We start from the raw sequence: 6000 nt of genomic DNA on the forward strand, positions 1-6000 counted from the left end.
AAGATAACCAAACTTCGATAATCTAGTCAGAAGTCGAATCCACTCCCTAATGTTGATGTCGAATAATTCTGTCCTCGTCCTGTGAGATAATATATACTTTACCGACTCTCGTAAACTGGTATCTCTGGTGTGAAGCCGTAACGGAAACCTGAATAGACAACATTGTGAATTGACAACACATGTGCACAAAATGAATGGCGCGTTTACATGACGCATTGCGCTTGACCCGGGTTGAAATTTCGCCCCGGGTTGATTTGAACCCTCCCCTCCTGTGAGAGGATGCGTGCAAGTTTTTTGAACGGTCTCGGATTGTGGAGCTGTCGGATTTGTACTGAGTTCTGGGCCAGATTCTCGTGCTGCGCACCTCAAGCATCAGCTTGGACAGCACACGCCATGCAGGGAGGCCCTCAGTGTTGCCGGTGCAATGGCAATGGCTCCTGTGTTGGCTGTGTCTGTGTGAAGAGTGGACGTAAATGCCGGAATTGCTGCCCTGCTCAGAAAAACCGCTGCCGAAACAATCCTTCTCCAGCCGCGTCTCCCGCGTCGCCACCGCCCGCCTTTCGCAGCCCCGTACTCGTAGGAGTTCAAACGGCACGTCACGTTCCCAGATCACCTGGGCCTGTCCCCGCGACTGCCCACCAGACAGCAGATGCAGGAACGAGTCGTAGTACGAGTACCGTAGTTTCGAACTCCCAGCAACATGCATGGGACCTGCTTGATCGTTCGGAAGACCAAGCTACGAGCCGTACATCCACCGTAGTTTCGAACACCCAACAACATGCATGGGACCTGCTCGATCGTCATCTGCACGGGTCAGCAAATGAGGACAGCCAGACCGATTCAATCCCCGAGCGTCCATCACCAACGCCCCAGAGTACAGAGATCCAATCATGCAACACACAACACACCCAGTGTTCCTCAGCAGCTGCGCAGCCTACATGTCTCCTGAGCAATGCAGCTCGTGCCCAACGCTTACTCACTGAGGTGACTGAGGCCACACACAGCACACAGGCTGCTCACCCCACTGTAATGTCCAGTCAAACCCTGGATGCCGAGTTCCTAGCCACCCTGGATGAGAGCGATGTAGGGCACTCAAACAACACCAGTGGAGCCACTCCAGACACTAACACTAGGGCCCATGAACTCCCACAGTACACACCTGCAAACTGTGACCAGAAATTGGGGAACCTTCCCGTAGCGGACACCCAGCAAGTACTCTCCGCCGCATATGAAGAGGTAGTGCATTTCCGCCCAAACCTGTTTCTCGTGCCCTCCGGAGCCGTCGGGGCGCAGTTTGTGTCACTGTTAGCCCAACTTTTCAGGCGCTTCGGGCAAGAGGGTGCAGGTGAAGGCTATGCCATCAAGGGAGCCATGACAGCCACACAACTAATCTTGCAGAAGCCATACGGAGCCAACAGCCGGCAAGAACACCTGGACTGTCTCAACCGCCGATTGCCACTGTGGAATGCCGGAAACGTGGACGAGCTAATACGGGAAGCCCGAACAATTCAGGAGCAACTCGACGCCGGTAAATCCTCCACCCGTCCCACCCCAGCTAGTCAGGGAAATGACGCACGCAACTTCGCATCACTGATCACTGCAGGGAAGACCGGAGCAGCGGTTCGAATGCTCTCCCAAGAATCATCCACGGGCTCGCACTCCCTGAACGACATCATTGACGGTCAATCAGTCCGAGAGGTCCTCATCTCCAAGCACCCTCCGGGTGAGCCACTCCATGAGGCAGTGCTTATACCGGGAATACCTCCCGAACAACCACATGCCATCATGTTCTCAGCCATCACGAGAGAGGCCATCATGAAATCAGTCCTCAATACCAACGGTGCGGCCGGACCCTCAGGCATGGACGCCAATGGCTGGCGAAGAATCTGTTCGTCCTTCCATAGTGCCTCTGATGCTCTCTGCGATGCGCTCGCCCTGTGTGCCCGTCGCATAGCGACCACTGCCATCGATTCTTCCTCCCTTGAGGCCTATACCGCCTGCAGGCTGATCCCATTAGACAAGCAACCCGGAGTTCGGCCCATCGGAATTGGTGAGGTCGTCCGACGTGTTATCGGCAAGGCCATATTGATGGTAGTAGGCCCAGCAATTCAGCAAGCCACAGGGTGCCTCCAACTGTGTGCAGGTCAACAGAGCGGCATCGAAGCAGCCATCCACGCTATGCGATCCGCATTCGCGCAAGACGACACTGAGGCCGTGCTCCTAGCCGATGCATCAAATGCGTTCAATCGTATCAACCGCAACGTATGCATTCGCAACATCCAGCATCTGTGCCCAGAATTCTCCACCACCATCGTCAATACGTACCGGTCCCCATCCCGGCTGTTCGTCGGTGGCGAGACCATTCTCTCCTGTGAAGGAACTACACAAGGCGATCCGCTCGCAATGGCAATGTATGCTTTGGGCACCGTGCCTCTCATCCGTCGTGCTGCCTCTAGCAAAGCCGTACAAGCGTGGTTCGCAGATGATTCCACAGCAGCAAGCACTCTCACCAGGCTTCATAAGTGGTGGTCCATCCTGGAAGAAGAAGGTCCATCCTATGGATACTACATCAACGCCAAAAAGTCGATACTTTTGGTGAAGCCCGAGTGCTTAGATCGAGCCAGGGAAATCTTCCAGGACTCCAGCATAGACATCCGGTCGGATGGGTGTCGCCACCTAGGTGCCGTCCTCGGATCACCAACATTCTGTTCGGCATATGTGTCAGGCAAGGTGGATGAGTGGTGTCGCGAAGTGGATGTTCTGGCTGAGTTCGCCCGCACCCAACCACAAGCGGCATTTGCTGCCTTCGGCCAGGGAGTTCGCCATCAGTGGTCCTTTGTCGCCCGGACAGTGCCAAATACGGCCGACCTGCTCGCACCCTTGGAGGAAAGAATCCGTACCAAATTCATCCCTGCCATCATCAACCGCGTCCCGCCAGGAGACATCGAGCGTGCCATGCTGGCCCTACCGTGCAGGGACGGAGGGCTGGGGATCGTCAACCCATCCTCCCTTGCCTCCCAGTTCCAGGACTCTATGCATATTACCAAGTCTCTCGTGCAGAAGATCCTCCAGCAAGATCAGTCAGCAGAAGGCGTCCCAGCTGCCACCATCACAGCGAAGGCAGAGATTGTTTCCCAGTCCCGGCGCCTGGCGAAGGAAGCGGTTGCCTCGGTCATTGCCACCTCCACCAGCTCCACAGAGCGCACCCTGAATCTTGCTGCTGAAAAGGGCGCCTCCAGCTGGTTGACCTGTCGGCCCCTCCGTCAGTATGGTTTCAACCTACACAAGCAGGCGTTCTGGGACGCTCTCTGCCTACGGTATGGTTGGACCCCTCCAGGCCTGCCAACAGAATGTGTGTGCGGCAAAGCGTTTTCACCGGAACACGCGCTGTCTTGCCCAACTGGTGGCTACCCCGCCATGCGGCATAATGACCTTCGGGATCTCACCGCATCTCTCCTGCGTGAAGTGGCCCATGATGTCCAGGTCGAGCCACATCTCCAGCCGCTAACCGGTGAGACCTTCCGTCACCGCTCCGCCATCTCCGAGGACGGTGCCCGCCTGGATGTGGCCGCATCGGGTGTCTGGGGTGGACGTTTCGAACGGGCACTACTGGACATCCGGGTATTCAACCCGCACGCCCGCTCCAACCGCCAACAGTCCATCACAGCCACCTACCGGAAGCATGAGGCCGAGAAAAGGCGCGCGTACGAAGAACGCGTCCGGGAAGTTGAACACGCGTCTTTTTCTCCCATTGTGTTCAGCGCTTCCGGCGGCTACGGCAAGTCCGCCTCCGCTTTTTTCAAGCGTGTCGCCTCTATGCTCGCCGACAAGAGAAAGGAGCCCTTCTCCTCACTTCTTGCCTTTATTAGGTCAAGGGTTTCCTTTTCTCTTGTTCGTGCCTCCAATGCCAGCCTCCGTGGTCACCGCAGGCCACGGTCTCAAGATGCCCGCCAGAGAGTCATTGACTCTGATGCTTCTGTGGTCCTTGCTGCTGCAGAGTGCTTTCGGTAACTATCCGTGGTGTGTTTGGCTACTGTTCTGCTTCAGTACCCCCCCCCCCCCCCACTTTTTCATGATTTTGCATGTTATCGTTTTCTCGGATTCCGGTTTTCCACTCTGTTATGTTCGAATCCATAGTCTGTTTAGTTTGTACACGATTTGTACGCAACTTCTCATTGTTTTTTCTGTTTTTGTTTTTTTTTACCAGGCGTGGGCCATCCCCTGATCATAGGTGCCAAAGAACCCAAGGGGAGGGTTGAATGAAACCAACCCGGGTCAAGAAAATCGTACAAACGTACTTCTCTGCGTATCTCGCGCCAGGTTTGAACCAGGGAGTAGTACAATACCGGGAGGTGACATGGCCACACATCCGGGATTACGAGTAGGGACTTCAGACCACGTGACTTTATGGCCCAAAACTGGCAAAAGCGTGCAAATCGACGCCTGCACAAATCGTGTGATGGTCATATGTCAAGTCGTGTAAAGAAATGTGGAACCGTTTTTCGAAATGAAGGAAGTCTTGTACAGTTGGAGAAAGTTTCGGTTCGTGTTGTTGGAGCTTGCCTTCGTTTGGGACCAGCAAGAATGGAGCTGTTACGTTCATTTTTGACGGAGATACGTATGCGGATGGAAGGGAAAGGTGAGAAACCATATGATTCGTCCGGGTCCCCTTCTTGAAAATGTGATATTCGTATTCTACGACCTCGAATTAGTCTAGATAGAAGGTAATCTTTATTGTTTTCACTTTCCAGAAGACCTATTTCTTGCATTATTCCTCTTTGTACTTTGCCGTGCAGCGCCGCCATAGTCACAGTATGGAAAGCAGCGAGAAGTTTCCTGCGCTAAATGATGCTGATGTACAAATTGAATTGCTCTTGGCTGTTTCGGTCCATGCCTCGATTCTTGTCTCCAATGCTGTTTCGATCTGGTTGAGCTCCGCAAGAATAGCTGAAAGAGTGCCGAACTGGGAGATGTGCTGTATACTCTTGTTGCTATTTGCTGTATCTCTGCTGATGCTGATGTGCGTGCTACGATTACCCCAGCCAATACAATGTCCTGTACATGTACATGTTGAGCTTAGTCAGTGCCTCTTCCGTGATCATTCTTTTCTTGACACCAACCACGCCAACAGTCCGAAGCTATCTCAGGACTGTATTATCAATGTCTCCTGTTACTAACCACTACATTGTAAATCATACTATTCAGCTATTTCATGCGGAGAATCAAGATTGTTTTTGGATCTGGTGTGCGGTTGCTATGCGTTGCCAAGGAAAGTGGGTTCTCTCAGTTTGACATATCTCTCTGATCTCAAATGTGTGGGACGTTTGTCGGACAAACCCGGTGATAGGCGATGACTATTTTGCTTGTAACTTCAGTTTCCTTTGTCCGATTAAGAAAAACTAAAGACCAAACTCCTCAGGAAGCTCTAACCTATCCAAAAAGCAAAACATAAGCCACAGAAAACCGATTTGAAAAAATGGTCTGAAGTCCCTATTACGAGCTTTGCCTCACAAAAAAATACAAACCGCGCGAAAATTCAAATTTTTGCTCTTTTGACAGCGCTGAGAAACCTTCAAATAGTGACGAGAAGACCAGACGTATCCCTTCGTGACAAGCTGCCACTTGTTCTTTTCAGCTCGAGCCTTTTTTGGGAGCTACTCTGGTACATCGTCCACACTGCTGCCAAGTCTCGACTTCCCAAAATGGATGGAAGTGACGAATATGGAGGACGCTATCCTAGGTAAGTAACGTGATGGAATTTTCTCATCTTAGTGTAACACGAACCTGAATTTCTCATTTGGACCCACTCGGACACCTCACCAAGTTGGGATATTTCGAAAGTATACCTATTTATCTACCATTCTACTTCATCTCAACGTGTTAACTTATGTAACTCTTTGGAAAACTCATTCCGAAAATTTTGAAACTTATTTATTTTTGTAGACTTGAACATAATGTTCAAGATCACTTGTTTTCAGCACTGAATGAGGCCAGGCCTGC

Source organism: Sycon ciliatum, chromosome 11, assembly GCF_964019385.1.
Source record: "Sycon ciliatum chromosome 11, ocSycCili1.1, whole genome shotgun sequence".
Classification (NCBI taxonomy): Eukaryota; Metazoa; Porifera; class Calcarea; order Leucosolenida; family Sycettidae; genus Sycon; species Sycon ciliatum.